Source organism: Triturus cristatus, chromosome 1_2 (assembly GCF_964204655.1).
Source record: "Triturus cristatus chromosome 1_2, aTriCri1.1, whole genome shotgun sequence".
NCBI lineage: Eukaryota > Metazoa > Chordata > Amphibia > Caudata > Salamandridae > Triturus > Triturus cristatus.
In genome coordinates, this window is record NC_140580.1 from 127,779,020 (window position 1) to 127,799,751 (window position 20,732).

Here is a 20,732-nt window from a genome sequence, read left to right on the forward strand (position 1 = left end):
GGTGGAACTAAAGACAGCAATAGCATCAAGATAAGCTGCTGTAAAGGACTCCAACCCAGCCAGGACTTGATTCACCAACCTCTGAAAGGTGGCAGGGGCATTCTTTAAACCAAAGGGCATCACAGTGAACTGAAAGTGCCCATCAGGTGTGGAGAATGCTGTTTTCTCTTTTGCTCCTGGGGCCATGCCAATCTGCCAGTACCCTGCAGTAAAGTCAAAGGTACTGAGAAATTTGGCTGCCCCCAATTTGTCTATCAATTCATCTGCTCTTGGGATAGAGTGAGCATCTGCCTTGGTGACAGAGTTGAGCCCTCTATAGTCCACCCAAAACCTAATTTCTCTCTTTGCACCCTGTGGATGAGGCTTGGGGACCAGAACCACTGGGCTAGCCCAGGGGCTCTCAGAGGGTTCAATAACCCCTAACTCCAGCATCCTGCTGACTTCAGCTTTGATGCTTTCCTTGACATGGTCTGACTGTCAATAGATTTTGTTTTTGACAGGTGCACTGTCACCAGTGTCCACATCATGGGTACACCAGTTTGTCAGACCAGGGGTCAGGGAAAAGAGGCTAGCATACTGTTGCAAGACTTACTTGCTGTCAGTCTGCTGTTGGGCAGAGCGGGTGTCTGAAAACACCACACCATCTACTGACCCATCTTTTGGGCTGTAGGAGAGGAGATCAGGGAGAGGTTCACTATCCGCTTCCTGTTCCTCATCAGTCACCATGAGCATGGTGATGTCTGTGGAGCTTAAGGCGGTTCACATGGATAACCCTTTTGGGTGTCCTGCTTGTGCCCAGGCCAACTAAGTAAGTGTGAGAAGTTGGCCTGGTATATGCTGTCCACTAGTTATAGTGGGCACCCTGTACCAGTCCAAACAACCCCTTATTGGTTATAGGTTAAAGACAACCTTTATTGAAAGCTATCCTAGTGGTAGCTATGGAGAGCAGCCTTCAGGCTAAGTCTTGAAGGATTGTAAAGCAGCTTGTTTCACCAGTCTATAATCTCTTGAGTTCCTAAATGAAAGATATCCACACCAGGTATATATATAAAATATATGTATTTATTACTAAACACACCCTCCTAGTCTCTTTATGAGACTAGAGGTCAAAACACATAAGTTACTCTTCAATAACCACAGTAAAATAGCACAAATAAACGTCGGGCCCTACGGGCGAGCCAAACCATATGCTAAAATAGTGGTATAAGAACCATGACTTAACTAGACACAAGGCCTAGAGCCTGTAGAATCGCTAGGACCCCAAGGAACCACCCAAGGTAGTGACACAGGGGACCTACGGGGGCCGTGCGCAGTGTGTGAACACAGCCACGAGCTCCCGTTAGTTTCTATGGGGAAAGTCACAGTTAGATTTTTAAAGCTTAGGGACACTTAGAATTGAGTCAGGACCAAACCCTTTTGGACTTGGGAAGTTCTAGGGCTAGCACCCACGGGAGCACCGGAGTACTCCTATTACCTCACCCAGGGAAGCCGGGTGCATAGGTGTCTTTTGGTGTCGGGTTGCGTTGTCGATTTCAGTGGGAGCTGGCGAAGAAGTCCTGCTGCCGGGAAGATGCGAAGTGTCCGAAGAGATCCAAGCCTGGATCGAAGATGAGAAGAACCTGAAAGCAGAGGGGACAGAGTCTGGGTCACTAGCCAGTGACCAGGAAGGCGATGGGCAGATGCCCACCGATGTCGGGTGATTTCAGGTGAAGAAGGTGAAACTGGACTCTTCAGCCACGAGGACCAGGAGGCGTCGAGGACGACCAGGAGCTGGATTCGAGCTGTCCCACGAAGGATTTCGAGTGCTGCAGTGTCGGTGCCCGGATTGGACACAACAAGCCTTGGTAACAGCAACCCACGCAGAAACGAGAAAGGTGCTTCGGTGCAGACAAGCAAGGTCTGTGGGACTCACCACTTGGTTGGGAGTCAGGGCACATCTGGAGCAACCAGGGAAGCCCAAGGAAATACAAAGTTACCCCCTCAGGGATCCACCAGTCAACGGACCAGGGATCGCGAAGGGACCTCAAGAAGAAACACAAAATGGCGGCCCACGGTTCACTCAGAATGACCAGGTTGACAATCTTTGGTGGATTTAGTGCTCGAGGTGGGGGCTACAAGTGAGCCCAAGTACGACTTCAAGAGACGCCGAGAAGTCAATGCACTTGCAGAAATGCAAGGTGACCAGGAGTTCCGGTTCCACGCTACTCTCAAGGGCTGCGCGTCTCATCTTTGCTGGGGACTCTGGTCGGCCTGTGAGATGTCTGGAAATCCTCTTCCTGGGCTGCAAATACCTCAGAGTCCGGCGGGAGCTTCGGAAATGCAGACCGGCAAATTGCTTCGTTGGTGCCTGCCAAGCAGGGAGTCACTCCTTGACCCCAAGGGAGATTTCTTCAGTCCTCTAGTCTTGAGTAGAGCATCAAAGTTCCAGGATTCAGCTTCAGAGTTTCGTCCAGGGATATCTAAAGTTCTGGTTACAGAGGTTCCTTACTTATACCTAAGGAAGGGGTTGGACTAGCTCTGGGGACCCACCTATGGGAGGGTTTGGAAAGAGGAGTGGCTACACCCATTTCCTTTTTCCATTTTCGTGCCAGAGCAGGGGCTGGAAGCCCCTGGACCGGTTTGAGCTGGACTGTGCACAGGGACACCAAATGTGCCCCCAGTGCAAGACTTCAAAGCACTCAGAGAGTGCTCCCACCCAGCCCCAATACACCTAAGCCTGTCTGGGAGGTGGTTACACCTACCTGTGACAGGAAACCTATTGTCCAGGCCTCCCCTGCCGGAGTTTCGGTCAGCAGCAGGAGGCCAGACCCATGTCTGTGGCTGCAGCATCCATTTTGTGATGCCAGGGCTCTGTTAAGTTTCTACCGGGTAACCCAGTACTGTCATGTCTCTCCCTCTAGAAGGGTGGAATTCTACCCGGCCGCCAGAACTGGCGGGGGGGCGGGGGGTAGGATTCCAAAGCGTTTGACACCAAACACGACATGTTTCTGTGCAGCCATCCCAAAGTTAGCATTTACCGCAAGGTTATAATGCACATACGAGTATGTGGTCAGGCTGCTTTACAAACTGCATCAGAGAAGGGTCTCCGAACCCTGCAGAGGTGCTCTGCTCATGCAGGGGCACCCCCTCACATAAGAACCAAGCACTCTGCCTTCAGGATTGATAAGGCCTGCCATAGGAGTGACTTATAGGTTTATATATATGTGTGTGTATATATAGTGATATAGGTAACCTATATCACCGTAAGGGATGCATGCACCACCTTACCCAGGCTACAGTAGAAGACCTGTGGTGTCATTTTGGGTGGCTTTCCAGGGGTGACATAATACATGCTTCAGCCCCTGGTAGGCCTCTGGGGTACCTGTGCCCTGGGTACATAGTGTACCATATACTAGGGACTCACAAGGGTACCTCAGGATCCAATCTGTGGTGTACCTAAAGTACATGCAATCAATTTAGAGAGGAAGCAGCTAGGCTGGGGCCCTGAATAGCAGGGTCCCAGCCAGACTAAAGTCGAAAAACAGTGAAACACCAGCAAAAAGTGGGGGTATACATGTGAAGCAGATCCTACAGTAAGTGACCTCACTCTTTTTCTCTAGGATAGGGTAAGGGCCACTCCATCTATCTTGGAGTGCCCTTGGTGCTACTGGCTCCAAAAGTCACATGTGTTGCCCAGGTTGCAATTCAACCAGTGCAGCTTTTTGGTCATACCAATGCTTCTGAAGCTCCTGGCTGGCCTCGAGATTCTTGGATGGCTCTTCCATGTACTCAGCCATTCTAGACCTAAGGCCAAGCACATAGTCCACAATGTCTAGCTTCGGTTCTTGGAGAGGCCTCTCCCAACCCTCTTTCATAAGACAGAGTGGTCCCCTCACAGGATGACCAAACAGAAGTTCAAAGGGGGAAAACCCTACTCACTTCTGTGGCACTTCTCTGTAAGCGAAAAGCAGGCATGGCAACAGGACATCCCATCTCCTCTTGAGTTTTTCAGGGAGTCCTATGATCATGCCTTTCAATGTCTTGTTGAACCTTTCAACAAGTCCATTGGTTTGTGGATGGTATGGTGTAGTAAACTTGTACTACACTCCACACTCCTTTCACATGTGTTTTAGGTAAGCAGACATGAAGTTGGAACCTCTGTCTGAAACCACCTCCTTAGGAAACCCTACCCTGGTGAAGACACCCAGGAGGGCCTTGGCTACTGCAGGAGCTGTAGTAGTCCTAAGTGGAATTGCTTCAGGGTCCCTAGTAGCATGATCCACTACTACTAGAATTAACTTGCTCCCTGAGGCTGTGGGATGTTCAAGTGGACCCACAATGTCCACACCTACCCTTTCAAAGGGACCCCCCCCCCACCACCACTGGCAGTGGTATCAGGGGGGCCTTTGGGTGGCCACCTGTCTTGCCACTAGCCTGACAGGTAACACCGGAGCTTACAAACTCCTTCACCTTTTGGTGCATCTGGGGCCAGTAAAAGTGACTAACTAACCTTTCCCAAGTTTTGGTTTGCCCCAGATGTCCAGCTAGGGGATGTCATGAGCCAAAGTTAGGAGGAACTCCCTTTACTTCTGTGGCACTACCACCCTCCTGGTGGCTCCAGGAGTGGGGTTTCCTACCTCACTGTACAGTAAACCCTCTTCCCAATAGACTCTGTTGATACCACTGACCTCTCCTTTTGCTTCTAAAACAGCTTGCTGCCTCAGGCTTTCAAGAGTGGGACAGTCTTGCTGACCCTGGCACAGCTCTTCCCTAGAGGGTCCCCCTGGACCCAAGAGTTCAACCTGGTAAGGGTCAAGCTCCATAGGCTCCATTCCCTCTGGGGTGTCCAAGTCCTCTTCCTGTGGAGAGGGGTCATGAGTAGTTTGCTGTACAGAAGCTGGTCCCCCAGTCTTCTTACCTTTTCTCTTGGTGGGGTGGGCTGTAATCCTACTTTTTCACCCTTCCTCTTGCTCTGTGCTCTTGTTTGCACACAGGGATACCCAGCATGGCTGCATGGGTTTTCAACTCCACCTCAGCCCAAGCTGAGGTTTCTAGTTCATTGCCAAGCAGACATGCAGCTGGTAGCTTTTGAGAGACCACTACCTGTTTCAGGCCAGTAACCCTCCCCCCCAGCCTAATGTCACCATAGCCATTGGATGATTAGTGGTAACACTGTCAGCATTGGTGACTGGGTAAGTTTTCCCAATCAAGTATTGCTCCGGGGAAACCAGTGTGTCTCTCACCATAGTGACACGGGCACCTGTATCCCTCAGAGCTTCTACCCTAGTTCCATTAACCCAGGGGTATTGTAAGTACTTCTTTAAGTTGGGTGGCCACACAGCTACAGTGGCAAACTCAACTTCCCCTTCTGAAACTAGAACTGCTTCAGTGTGCATCCTGATTTGCTCTGGGCACACTGTTGATTCCATCTGTAGACTTGCCACCCCAGGTGTAGCTGTACTGGTTGCCTTAGGGGCCTTGTTGTGGGGGCAAGAGTTATCTACAGTTAAGTGTCCCAACTTCTTACCGTTGTTACACCAGGCCTTTGTGGGATCAAAGTTCTTCCCCCTATAAGGTTGAGGCACATAGGGAGTAGTTTGGGACCCACCCCCCTGTACAGGTTTTTGGGGCCCTTTGGAAGACTCAGACTTTTTATCTTGAGGATTCTCACCACCTTTTACCTGGGGAGGTTTTGTAACCACCTTCTTCTGGTCACCCCCAGTGGTTGTCCTTGTCACCCTAGTCTTGACCCAGTGGTCTGCCTTCTTTCCCAATTCTTGGAGAGAAATTAGACCTAGGTCTACCAAATGCTGATACAACTTTTAATTTGTGCAATTACTTAGTATATGTTCCTTCATAAACAAATTGTAAAGTCCAGTAAAATCATGCACATTGTGTCCAGTTAACCAACCATCCAGTGTCTTTACTGAGTAGGCTACAAAATCAATCCAGGACTGGGTCTGGGTTTTGTGAGCCCCCCCTGAATCTAATTCTATATTCCTCAGTGGTGAGCCCAAATCCCTCAATCAGAGTCTTCTTCATGAGGTCATAGGACCCTGCATCTGACCCAGTGAGGGTCAGAAGCCTGTCTCTGCAGTTACCAGAGGACAATTCCCACAGGAGTGCCCCCAGAGAGGTTTCTTTACTTTTCTCATGTCACAAGCCCTCTCAAAGGCTGTGAACCATTTGGTGATGTCATCACCTTCTTCAAATTTAGGGGTAATCCCTTTGGGGATTTTTGGATCATAAGACTGCTCTTTATCCTTATTATTTGTATTGCTGCCACCATTGATGGGTGCTAAACCCATCTCCTTCCTTTCTTTCTCTAGAGCCAGGAGTCTGGACTCTAGTTCTAATCGCTTGGCCAGCTTTGCTAAAAAGCTGTCCTCTTCACTGGGGAGTTCCCCAGTGTTTCCTCTGGGACCTGGTCCACCTATGTGGTTGATTCTTGGAGTTAAGGGTATGGGGTCCCTTTCCTCTCTAGGGATTATTGGAGGAGGGGGGGGGTCACTATCCCCCTCATCCTCCTCCCTTTCCTCGTCTGACTGGTCATCACCATGTTCAGAGGGGTGGTCCTTTGCATACTTAGCCAGGAGCTCCTGGAGCTCTTGTTTGGTTGGATGCAGGCCCATTGTTATACCTTTTAGTTTGCATAAGGACCTCAATTCCTTGAAAGACAAGTGTAATTAAGGTGTGAGGTTGAGCTCCTCAACCAGGTCCTGCATGATATTACCTTCACTAATAGCTGGATTCTTTTGAGACATTCTAACCAGACCAGACAGTTGTAACCCTCTACGCTTGACTACAGTGACTTTTATTTTTCTAAAATACTAAGGGGACTTTAAGCAAGGCCCTGACAAGACCTTTAGTATTTTGGAAAGTCCAATTTAGAAAAATCTGAATTCTAAAGGCAATTTAAGAGTTCTGTTGTGTGATCAGATGGTAACCAAGTAGTCCAACAAATGCAAGTTTGTATCCCACCACTGATCCACCAATTTAAGAAAGTGACTCTGTATATACTGCACCAAAGTAAGGTTCAGTGTGTATAGAATCCACAGTCCCCAGAGGTTTGGCAGAGGTTAAAGTTAAATATAACCTTACTCTCTAAAGTGGTAGCTTGGTCGAGCATTAAGGCAGTATCAGAGGACAGTGTAAAGCATTTGTTGTACACACTCAGTCAGCAAATGGTCTCACACACTCAAGAACTGAACTCTAGGCCAATTGTTTTGTATATAAAAAATATATTGTTTTATTTTAGAACCACAAGTAGGTATAAACATACTAATCTAGTTGAATACTTTCAAGTAGCAATAGACTTTTGAATGCAGTAGTTACAGTCGTTGCAATAGGCAACAAAAGTTAAACACAATTATAACATTGAGCTCAATGGGAATTACTTTGCATAGGTTTTTCTTACTCAGGGTTGGATCCTGGATTCAGCCCAGGTGCATCTCCTGTAAACAGTTGAAAGAAATCGTTTTTGTTACACAGGCGATTTTTAAGGAATATTTGTATGTTTCAAAAATCGACACTTTCTGGCAAAAACCAGGCAATGTTATCCTATGGAGGAAAGTTTGGTTATCGCAAAATCACAGTTGTAATTGCTTTGTAGGGTCAGCACTGGGATCTCTCCTGGTAACAGGTGAGTAATTTCGTTTTCGTTGATCGGGTGATTTTTAGTGTATATTTCACTAACACTTCAAGAGCCTTACCTGCAAATACACAATGATAGGATTGTAATGAGAACAGATCAACACTTCATGCCAAAGGTGGTGTCACGGTTCCACATCAACCAGACAATTCAAATACCAAGTTTTTTCCAAAAACCTACCATAAGCACAGAAAGGGCGTTACACACACTGGATGCCAGGAGGGCAGTAATGCATTATATGCAATGGACAAAGGAGTGCAGAAAGACAAAGTAGTTCTATGTATCCTTTGCCAGCAGATTTTTGGGGCGACCAGTTACCAAAAATACCATTGCACTAACCATACAACTCTGCCACAAACCAGCAGGACAACAGTTACAAGGAGCAGCTCATGCTCACTCAACAAGGAAGAAAGGAGCAACAATTGCGTTTCTAGCAAACACACCTATTCAAGACATTTGCCAAGCCGCAACATGGTCTGCAGTGCACACGTTCACTGAGCACTATTGTGTAGATATTCAAATGAACAAGGAAGAGCAAGTAGGACAGAAGGGCTTGCTACACATATTCAATAATCAGAGCTCATCTTCCAACCAGCCACCACAATAACGACAAACCGCTACAAAGTCTATGCACAGGATTGTGAATCCAGAAAGATTCACGCTGCAAAACATATAGTTTCTTACCTGTCGGTGTAGTTTTGCAGCTTGAAGACTTTCTGGATTCACTAGCGATCCCACCCTCCTCCACCCGAAAGATGAGACAGGAGGAAGAGGATTAAAACAGGAATAAGACTTTAGGAGTTAAAAGAAGAGAAAGAGTAACACACGACAAGAAAAAAGAATCAGACGATAACGACCAAAGGTGGGAGCCTCCGGAGGAAGCGCGTCAACGTCACGAAGGACAGCAAATGGTGGTATGTCGACACGCACCTGGGCCACGGGGGAAATAAAAAAAAGAGAAAAAAGACTACAATTCCGGACCCAACCACAGGATGGCTGAACAATGCACAGCAAAGTGAATCCAGAAAGTCTTCAAGCTGCAAAACTACACCGACGGGTAAGAAAATATACATTTGTCATTATGAACTCCACAGCACCATAATGGCTTTACTGAAAACTGGGGAGTTTGGTATCAAACTTCTCAGCACATTAAACCCACATTGATGCCAGTGTGGGATTTAATGAAAAATGCACTCAGAGAACATCTTAGCGATGCCCCCTGAAAAACGACCAGCCTCTGGTGGGTTCCCTGACAAGCCTGCAACCACGAGACATGTTACTGGACCCATGGGGGTGGGAGCATTCACTTCCTGGGCCCAGAAACAAAGCCTTTCCTGGGTGGAGCTGGTCACACCTTCCCCAGGCCAGGAAGAGCCATCTACGGCAGGGGAGCTTCAAAGACCTTGCCGCCTTTGTAATGCATCCCCCTCCCTCTTCTGCTATCAGGAGCGGGCCCCCTTCCTGTCTCTCCTTTTCGGCGGGAAGATAGGCAAGAAACATTAGCCAGCCCGGAAGGTGTACCCACCTCTGCCAACCCCACCACTCTGGTGGGAGAGGCGAGGTGAAGCCCACTCTTCAGTGCCCACCATCTTGCAGATGGCAGGCACTCTCCAATCAGGATTGGGGATTATGCCCACTCCCCCACGTGGGGTGAGCACACCAAGGGCGTAGTCGCCCTAAGGTTAGTAGCCCATTGGCTACTGACCTCAAGACCCATTAAACGCCCCCTAAATACAGTATTTAGGGTCAGCCCTGAACTAAAAAGAGAGATTCTCGCAAGCTATGAAGGACGAAAGAAGACGCCCAGCAGAGGAGACTGCAGAGAAGAACTGACTTTGCCCCAGTCCTACCGGCCCCTTTGCAGTTTTCAGATATCCTGCGCCAAAAGTCACCTTACCCTTCAAACAGCGACCTCCAGAACCCTTGGAATGACTGACTACCTTCAAAAAAGATAGGATAGGACCCTTATTTGCGAGGAACGTTACCAGGACGCCGCCACTTGCCGACTAAGTGAACTGGGAAACCGCCAACTCATCTTGTAGCCTCCCCGTGTCCCTGGAGGGATTGACCGCCATATCGCTGTTTAACAACTTGCAGCACCCGCTTCGCGGGTGCCGCTGCGCGGCATTTGGCGTGGGGTCGAGGCTGCAGGAGCGCCGGAGAGCACCCGGAAGGAGGAGGGAACAACAGCGTGAGGTAACTGAGGGCGCGTGCTGCAGGGACTCTCTAGACCAGGAGTCCCTGCGCTGCACAGGTGTGCACGGCCGCGCCCCCAGCAAGACACGCCCCCGGCCGCAACGCCTCCTTTAAGAACAGCGCTCTTCCGCTCAGCGGGACGCGAGCGGGATGCCGAGCGAAGCCCGGGCAAAGGGCGGGCCCTCTGTGGCCCTCAGAGGCCAGAAGAGGCTGGACTGGGCCACAAACCCTGGTCGGTTACACTTAGCTCCGTTTTGCTACTACTGCTAGGAAATACGGGTTATGAACTGTCGCGAAACTAGAAGTATGGCCGCTGTAGGAGCTAAAAAACTCACCGGAACTCTGGACGGTTTTATCACCCGCACTCATGCGTTAATCGACGAGGGAATAATACTAATGGATAGGAGAGTGTCCCAAGACTTGGCCATGGCCAAGCGATCCTCCCTGGGCCTTATTGCACAGGCACAGACTCCTAACATTGACTCTCGGACAGATATACAGGCCCTAGTACATAGCACTGGAGAGACTGGGGATCTTGATGCTTCAAACACTTTACAGGATCTGGAGGCTTCTCCTAACCTTTATCTCCTAACAGAGAGTGGAGTGCAACAAAGTGAGTCAAACACCTCTAACACCATATCCGCTACAAAAGAAAGGGGCCGGATAGAAGGGGCAATCCCCAAGCAAAATCGAAAGGCCAAGAAACCATCCATTCCTAAAGGAAAGAAGGTTCGAATTCCCCCTAACCTCCCTAACATGGATAAATTGCCAGTAGTTTTACCTAGTCCCACAGGGGGACCGCATTCTATTAAGAGTGGTTTACCCTTGAGCCTTCCAGACGACACTATCATCGACCAAAGTCTGGAGGAAATTCTGGAGCTGAGTGGGGAAGTTGGTAATTTAGCAAAATCACCATCACAGGAGGGGAATGGTTCAAGCATAAATAACACCACTATTTTTAATATGTTAAAAGTATTGCTGGAACCCATAGAGGCTAGATTACGCTGCCTGGAAATTGTCCTAAAAAACATACATAAGGATATAAGTGCCCCTAGTTTTACTTTGAACAACAAAACCGCCCAGGTCACCATCCCACCTAAAACGGCCAACAAGCCTTCGGTGGCTGTTAACAGAACGTTGGAGACCAAAAATGTGGCCCCCAAGAAACCTAGTAACACTCCAAACCAGGTTGGCACCAAAACAAAGCCCTCTGTAATTGACCAAACTCAGAAAACAGATCAAACCCAGAAAACAATTAAAATTAATCCAACCCCTCAGGCTACATCAAGTGATTGCTTATCACAGCCTCTAAATCTTGATGCACCCGACAGAGCCAAGGGCATGGCCCGCAGAAATATTCACCTTCCCCCTGATGCCTGTCCCTACGTGATCATTCTCACTGGTGTTACTGAAATTCCTCCATCAGAAGTAGAATCGTACCAGGCTCTTAAAAACAAAGTATGTCACTGGCTATCCAAAAATTATCCCCTCCCGCCAAACATACCGAGCAATATTCTAATGATAGAGAGAGTTCCGTGGGTGGGAGGCAACAGAAAAAACCTACAAGGGGACTGCGTAGTGGTCACCTTTGAGAATACGGAGGTTGTAGATTTTATTTGTAGTAGTGGATCCCCTAGATATCAGGCGAGCACGGTGACTGCTAGACCTCTTTCCTACTTTTATCTACCACAAAATCAAGCTGATAATCGATGGAGCTGGTTAAAAGGACCGCATGACCGTAAATCCAGACAGAGACTTAATCCCCCCTGGGAAATACAATCCCTTGGGTGGGAGGAGGGGTGGGATGCGGGATGGAACCTGGCAAGGAGCAGAAGAGGTAGACCGCGCCAAGGCGGTCCTCTTGTTGGTCCACATCACATCCAACCTTATTATTACCACCAGCTTACAAATGGTCTAGACAATCCCTTGCACTTTCCAATAGCCAATCGCTTTGAATGCCTGTCAACCACAGACTGGGTTGACTGACAAACACAGGGCTCGTCAATTGGACGGAGTTATCAGATTATTCCTATTCAACCATGTAAGGATGTTGCTACGGAGGACTTGATTAAATTAAACTTATCTCCTACGCCTGACAAAGGCCCGGCGGAGGGCGAGTGCCGGGGAGCGCATACCCCTCCTAACGTAGATTCACTATATTGTAAATTTCTCACCTGGAATGTGGCGGGTTTAAATGTAAAGGCTCTAGATCCCATATGGCAAGGGTTCGTAAAACAATACGACATCCTGGCAATCCAAGAAACATGGGACACCACCACAAGTTTTTCATTGGATGGTTTCCGCAGTTTTTCTACTCCAGCAGTTCCAAGAGCAAGAGGCAGAGCAAAGGGTGGCCTACTCACACTGTGTTCTCTGGACTTGGTGGGGGCTTTTAAAAAACTAGATTCCGCACCCATGAACACGTTAGTTGTGGAGTGGACTCTACCTGATTCAAAAAATGTTTTGCTTATTAATTTCTATAATTCCAAGGAGGTTTCCTACGCGAATGAGCATTTGACCTCCCTGTTAGACTTCCTGTCAGTCTATAGACAAGATTGCATTTCCGTCCCAGAGATGGTAATCCTGGGTGATTTTAACATTCACCCTTGTGAGGGAGATTGCTATAACGATAGATATGGGGGTTTACCGACCGAGGGCATTCCCCATTTCGAACACACGAACGAGGGTGAGTGTCTTGAGACTTTCCTTGCGAACTTAAACCTATTTGAATTTGATCAGGGCAAAAATGAACCCAGAGCCCCAACCTTTATTGGGAGAGACGCCAACACCGTCATAGACTATATTTTTGTATCAACCGGGGTCCTGTTAAAGGCATGTGAGTATAGGGTTGTTACTGCTAGTTTCAGTGATCATCATCCTGTCCTCCTAATGCTGGACCTAGACTGTTTCCGGATCAGTAGATTGACAGGCGTGGCAGCTTGAAAAGACTTGACGACTAAGGACCAGGGAAGGCGTCTAAAATGGGGGATGATTGTCCCTGATCAATTCTTCCAAACATTAGCCCAAGAGTCGGAGGCTAATATGGCAGTGTGCTTAGATCCAACCGCCCTGGGCTCCGATGTAGTGGCTGCATATGAGGAGATATGTGTAAGGATCACTAAGAACCTGGAGCCAAGGCCAGGCGCACAAAGGAATAAGAAGATTTACAAATGGTTTAACAAGGAATGCTCGCTAAAACACAGTGCCCTGCTGAAAGCACTAAAATATAAACCCAGAGACAGGCCCTTAGTGGCTAACCTAAGGAAGGAATACAAAATTGCAGTTATTAATCGCAAAACCCAAATTAAGGAGGAAGCTTGGGATAGTTTACTATCCATTGATGTATTGAGAGACAGCAAAAAGTTTTGGGCCACTGTGAACCAGCCTTTTTTTTCCGAGGATGGGAAAACTGATATGGACTGTGTGATCGAAGACGATAGATGGCTAGGCCACTTCAAACAGATTTATGAATCCACAGCATTAACTTCACCAGTCAGTGCCCATGCTTCATCCCACCTGGTTATGGAGTTTAATACCACCGAGGTTGAAAGGGCGATTAAAGACACAAGTAAACACAAGGCCCCGGGACCTGATGGGGTCCCCGCAGATCTCTACATCCAGTATCCGCAATTTTGGTCAAAAATATTAACCAATGTTTTCAATGCGATACCTGCAGCTGGTTTTCCTTCCTCCTGGTCTACCTCTATTATTGTGCCCATCTTCAAGAAAGGGAACAGGGGGGACCCTGCCTGCTACAGGCCAATCTCCCTGTTGGACTCTGCCGTTAAGATCCTGGGCAGAGTCATTCTGCAAAGACTGGGGGATTGGCTTGTGGAGAGCGGGATCCTTTCGGAACTACAGTATGGTTTCAGAGCACATAGAGGGACCATGGACCAATGTTTAAACCTTCACCTCATTATTAGCAAATACACCGTGGTGAAGGGGGGGCTTCTTTATTTGGGATTTATGGACTTATCTTCTGCTTTTGATTTGGTTAACCGTTCAAAATTGTGGATTATTTTGCGTGACTTGGGTTTGGACACTACTTTGGTTAATTTTTTGCACGACCTCCATCAAAACTTGTCCGCCTCTTTTAGGGTAACAAGGGAAGGAAGATGCACGGCGAAGTTTAGGTCAGGGAGAGGGGTCAGACAAGGCTGCATCCTGGCCCCTCTCCTCTTCACACTGTATATTAACTCCTTGGGGAAATCCCTGAACTCAGCTACCTTGGACATGCCGCGTATGGGGAGGCTACCCATTCCGGTCCTCCTATACGCGGACGACGCTGTCCTTATAGCTCGGACTGGTACGGGCCTGCAAAGACTATTAGATCACTTTGGTGGTTTTATGGAAGCCTTGGACCTAAAGATTAACACTGCTAAATCTCATGTTATGGTTACAGGTTCACGGAAGAAAAATATGAAGGTTAGGTCCTTCAGCTGTAACAGTTCTCCAATTTCGAGGGTACCCTTCTTTTGCTATTTGGGAGTCACCTTTGACGAGAAAGGAACTTGGGGTGCCCAACTGAAACTAAAGGAGAATGGAGTTAGCAGATCCACCACAGCTCTTATGCATTTCTCCAAAAGATTGGGTTCGAGACCCATGGAAGCCATGACTCGTATTTATAGAGCCAAATGTGTGGCAATTGCATCCTATGGGGCTGATATTTGGGGCTACGTTTCAGCCCCAGGCATCCAAATTGCAGAAAACAATTTTATACGAGCCTTGTTATCACTCCCGAAATCATCTCCTACATATTCAATCCATAACGAAATAGGCTTGGGACATGTCACTGATCTCTTAAAAATGTCCCCACTGTTATGTTGGATTAAAACCTGGACAAATGAGGAGATCACATTGAATCATTGCATTCTCAAAGATTGTATGACTCTGGATAAAGCAGACAGCATACCGTGGCTGGCGTATGTTAGAGCGGCATGCGCTAGGCTAGGGCGCCCGGATATGTACTCTTTTCCACAGAATCTTAAGAAAGAGGATGTAAGGTGGGTCAAGCAGCACTTTCGAAATATGTTGGAGGCTGAGAGGGAAACGGTTGAGCTTTGTAAACCAATGGTAAGATCATTTTACCAACTTTCGTCGTCCATGGCTATGGAACCTTATTTAAAATATGTAACCAAACCATATCATCGTTTCCTACTTATAAGGTTCAGGTTCAACCTGATACATCTTGTGCTTGGCTCGTACACAAAGTGGGGTACTCCAGAAGATTCCCCACCCTGCACCTGCGATTTTTTTTCCACACAGGACACTCTGCACCTAGTTATGCTTTGTGAACATTATTTGGTGGCCCGTAAAAAATTTCTTTTCCCTATCTTGAAAGACTTAAACTTTGCGCAGGTACGGCCGGCTCTATTATACCTACAGATGTTGAACTCGGTACAGGTCACATATGGTGTAGCTTGTTTTTTGGTAGCAGCCGTTAGACAAAATAAAACAAGACTTGTCCCAAAAATCAACCACCAAACCTGACACTTGCAAAAAAAAAAAAAAAAAAAAAAATTTTTGGGTGGGAATGTTTGAAATATACTGAAATGGGTACTCCCTATATCTATTTTTTAAACTTGTTCTTGTAAATCCTTTTTTAACATGTTTTTTATCCAGGATTGGCAATCACCTTTAAATTTGTTTAATTGTATTTTAACCTTGTTTTATGTACTATGTATTGCTTTTATGGTTTTAATTAACCGAATAAAGTTATTTGACTGACTGATAGGATATCCTGTGAACAGCAGCTGTGTTCAAAAGAAACTCCCAAGACAGACTCTGAGCCTGCTGAGGATAAAGAAACCCGACGCCTGGAACCACCACTGCACCCGATGCCTACGGCCTGAATCCAGGTGGCCCACCAGTCCCAGCGAGGTCCCCCAGCGCTGCAAAGTCTGAGTCTACCGTGGGTTGGCCCCTCCAGGACTCAATGATGTTTCCTGAAGCCTCTGCACGGAGGCCCCCCTCCCACCATGAGTGGCCTGGCAAAAATCCAACCTCAAAAGACACCCCTGCATCAAGCCGCCCTGCGCCCTGGAGAAGAGAACCCGAGGTGCACCTATGTTCCTAAGCCCTCCAACTTACTTGCTCAGCTGTTGGTTCCTCCCAGAAGTCTTCCTGGACCGAGCATGCAGCCAAAATCCAATACCGGCAACTCCTATTGAAAACAACAGGGCACCCGACGCCAAAACAGCACCCTGCACCCAGCCGTCCCTGCACGGCTGTGGGTGTACTTTGGGTGCTATCTCGGATCCCCCTTTGCCCTGAGCCTTTCACGAGGAGCTTTGCTCCCACAACCTGGAGGCCCCCTCTTCCCCATTGGATAACATTGGGCCTCAGCACTCTGCACCCGACCACACTAGTGCCGCTGAGGGTGCTTTGAGAGTGCATCCTTGACCCTGGGGGAACCCTGGTTCTAACCCCTGAATACCAGCTCCCACAACCAAGTACTTACCTGTTAACCAATAACCATATTTTCCCCATAGGAATAAATTTACTTTTTTCCCTTAAATTGTTCTGTGTGGATTTGGTTTTGTAAGAGAACTTGAAAAACTGGAAATAATTGAAAACTACTTTACGTACCTTTTCTCTAGGAAATGTCCCAGTGTGATATCTAGGCGTATCACACTGAGTAGAAAAAGTTATCTGCAAAGTAATCAAAAGTAATCTAGCAGTAATTTCAACTATATTAAAAGTATTTACACATCTGTAACAGTCATTTTCATTCAGCTTGCGTTTATTGTTCAACTTGCCTTGAAAAGTACCATTTACACTTACCCGTGCCATGATTGCTTGGTTCTAGAAAATAAATGCAACCAAATAATATTTTTATACAAATCAAATTGGTCTGAGTTCAGTCTTTGAGTGTGTGACATCATTTGCAGATTGAGTATGTACAACACATGCTTAACACTACCCTCTGATAAAGCCTTACTGCTCGCCCACACTACCACAAATGGAGAATAAGGTGCTATCTACTTTTACCTCTGCATTCCTTTGGAGTTCCACTGCACTCTGTGCACTCTATACCTCATTTTGGTATGGTATATACAGATCCAGCTTCCTATACTTCTTCGATCCTTCTGTATTTAAAGTGGGCAAGAGCATTCTCAAATATTCTTAAGTCACTGTCCATCTGGGTACAGTCTCCAGATTTAGGAGGATGGATACATCCACGTCTACTCTGTTTTCCCAAAGGGTAATTTAACAGTTTATTAAAGGGCTCTTCAGACCTTTTCCACGTCTCCGGCATCCTCCAGTTCCATGAGAGCTTAACACTGTCTTCGGCCAACTTATCTTACCTCCTTTTGATCCTATACATAGAGCCAACTTAAAATTTGTCTCCTGGAAGATAGTACTACTCCTGGCTCTGACATCCACTAGAAGAGTGAGAGTTATTTAGGCATTTACCATCGGGGAACCTTTTTGCAGATTCATTATGGATGAGTCCTAAATTCATTCCTTGGGTGCCTACTGACCTCCATTTAAATGAGCCTGCCATTCTTGCATCTTTCATTCCCAATCCACCTTCAAGAGCAGAAAGATCATTACATTCTCTAGACTTGCATATATGTCTCAAATTCTATATAGACAAAACAAAGGACATGCACATATAAGACCAGATATTTGTATAATTTGGTCAACCATGCAAAGGCAAAGCCGTGTCCAAACAGGGGCTAACTTGTTTGCCCTCAGTCTGTAGTGCTTTCAGTCACGCCAGAGCCAAGCGTCGTCTCCAGGGGAAAGTGTGTGTGCGTTCCACCAGGGGCATGATTTCAACTGCAGCACTCCATGCTGCGGTATCTTTAAAAGACATCTACCATACAGCCACCTGGAGGAGCAGGCATACATTGATGAAGCATTACTGCCTAGACATGACCGCAGAAGCTGATGCAACAGTAGGACAGGCAGTGCTGAGAAATCGTTTCCATTAATGGTAATTCTGCTTCCTGCATGTATTTTATAATTTGTACTCCTTGCTATTCTGATTAAAGAATGTGAATATATCAAAGAGCCAATGTTGCAGAAGAAATTAGTTACTTACCTGTAACTCCAGTTCCTCAACATTGATATATTTTATATATTCACATGCAACCCTCCCTCCTTCCCAGTCAGTGGGTCATCATATTTATTCTTACATGTGTGTTTGAAATCTGAGCTATTATGGCCTCTAGGGGGAGTAGGAGAGCTTAAGCTTACATCTCATTGGCCGAAGTTTGGGTTCTTTCAAATGAGGTGGATGTGTTACTAAACATACCATGTTTCAGGCCAGTGGGCATTTTAATTTGTATGCTGTTTATTTTACACTGTATACTGCTACTTTAATGCACCGGGGATTCCCAGCCTGACAACGGGGAAGAATTCAAGCATGTGTTTGTATAAAAGATTCCAATGTTGGGGAACTGGAGTTAGAGGTAAGTAACTATTTTCATACCTCTTCTGATGTGCAGAAGATTGCTGAAATACTGAATGTTTTATCTAGGTGGTTTTGTTGTAACCTATGTTGAAGGCATGAACCATGTTAATTGATAGAACTGTTTAGCATCTGGTGTTTTCATTATTTTAATATATCAGGAGAATTATAACCATATAGTAATGCACAAACTGTCTCATACGATCTGTCATTACCAGAGTCTTAAATGATATCATTGTAGGTCTAAGTGCAGAACTAGAAGAAGTGCTTATGGAAGCCCAGTCACTGCAGGTCTCTCTACCAGAAATACAGGAGCTCTACCATATGTTATTCATGCAACAGCAGCAATTCGCTGAGCAAACAAAGCACAATTCTTCCTTGTGGATCCCCAGTGAGAAGAACACAGTTGCAGAGTGCATAGAGGAACATGCTCCACAAAAAGAAGAGGTACCAACTAGTGTTTTTCTTTATTTCTTTGAGTGCTTGGGAAATATGTATTTACCCTTTACTGTTGACCTTTTATGTTGGAGACACAATGGCAAAGCACTGAATAATGTATTTCCTGAACCACCCACCCAACCAAACATTGTCTGATTATCTCCGAGTGCATGTCAGAAAAATGTGTGACTTGTCTCAGACAGTTTTAAAGACATGATAAATGTGTGTTTTAGGCATGTGTGCTGTAGATACACATGCTTTGCATACTCCTGCCATCTAGTGTTGTGTCCGGATGTTTGCAAGTTGTAACCAAAAGGAACGTACGGCTGACCACAGTTAAGCACACCAAATCCAAAATCAATACACAATTTTTAAAAGGGTGCAGAAACACGTCCAGAGCATGCCGTACTTTTGCTCTACTGGAAAACCAGATATACAAACTTTTTTACAAAAAGACGGTGCACATTTCTATGTAGTATTGGCAATGTAGTTTGTTGTGTCTCATGGTGTATTTTATGTGTTTTATACATATGTATGTTTTTATCTATGTTTTCTCACAGCCCTGACGAAGTTCGTAGAGAACGAAACGCGTTGGCTGAGTCGGTTTCTTGAAAATTGAATGAAAATAAAAGAACAACAAATTGGATTTAGTGAAAAGACTTTTCCCTTGGTGCACCGTCTTTTTGTAAAAAAGGATGTTTGCAAGTTGTTGTCTTCGAAGAAGTATTTTCCAGTCACAAGGTAAGGTGACTCCTCCTTTCAGTGATAGTGCACATGGGCATCGACTCCACTGTTAGATTGATTTCTTTCCGCCATCGGGTTCGGACGTGGGTTGCAGCGCTCTGGTTAGACACCGTCCTTCGGGATCCTCTCGGTGCGCAACACACTGTATTGTCTGTATTGTTTTGTATGCGTTTCACCATTCTCAGTGCGTCTCAAAAACTAGAAAAACACTCTTGTTTGCGGCATATGAGCTGCAGATCACACGCTGTGCATAGATCACCATCTGGTGTTGGGCCCGGATGTTTGCACTTTGTTGTTGTATTGGACTAAGTCTTTGGAAGTCACAAGATAGATGACTCCTCCTTTGGACAATAGTGCGCGTGGGCATCGACTCCATCTTCAGATTGTCTTTTTTTTCCATCAGGCTCGGTTGTGTTCGTCACGCTCCAGTTCGGTGTCGTTACCGTTCTACCTTTCGACGCGCAATCCTTCACCCATTCTTCGGTATTGTTTCAATCTCATTTCCCTATTGAAGTGCATCTCTACAAACTTGAATTCTTCTATTCCGGTTGTCGACACATGCCTTCAGGCCTAGCCACGCCATTAGGCCTTTGGCTCATGGAAAGAACTCCTTTCAAAAAGTGTCCTCAATGTGGATCCAAGTTTCCACACGCTGATCTTCACGAGGTGTGTAACCTCTGCCTTTAACTTGAGCACGAGGCCAAAGACTGTCCAGCTTGTGCCTCTTTCCGCTCCAAGAAAACAATACGGGATCGTCGGGCTCGAAGAAGCATGGCTCGATCATCAACATAGATACCGGTCAATATCTTCCAAGAAGCAATCAATGTACCGGAGCAGGAGCAGATCGAAGAGGGCAACATTAGCGCCTCCGAAGCCGACGACTCCGACGTCAAAGACATCACTCCAGGGCAGCGGGTCGTAAGTACTGACTTTGACCCCTCCCACCCACCCACTCATAAAAAGGCTTCAGTAACACCTTCACCTTCGGGCCTAGGTGCACACCGTAAAGCCTATATATTTCAATGTACTGTATTTCCTAAGTGTTGCAACTTACTGCATCCCCTGTAAATCAAACAAAGTACAATTTCTATTGCCTTTTCAAACTGTTCTATGTAAGAAACTGGCTCTATATATACTACACCAAAATGAGGTATAGTGTGTATAGAGTCCAAGTGACCCCAAAGGTAGGCAGAGGTTAAAGTTAGGTAGAACCTTATTCTCTAATTGTGGTAGAGTGGTCGAGCAGTAAGGCAGTATCAGAGGACAGTGTTAAGCATTTGATGTAAACAGTCAGCAAATGATTTC

At 46.5% G+C, this 20,732-nt stretch overlaps 1 pseudogene across 1 annotated transcript in view; it reads left to right on the plus strand.

Moving 5' to 3' along the window:
• The window catches only part of LOC146866942 (lysine-specific demethylase 5B-like), a 492,309-nt pseudogene that overhangs the window by 380,793 nt on the left and 90,784 nt on the right, over positions 1 to 20,732 (plus strand). The window contains exon 11 of the transcript XR_014966721.1: positions 18,487 to 18,692. The product of XR_014966721.1 is annotated as a lysine-specific demethylase 5B-like (transcript). The remainder of the gene's footprint in view (positions 1 to 18,486; positions 18,693 to 20,732) is intronic.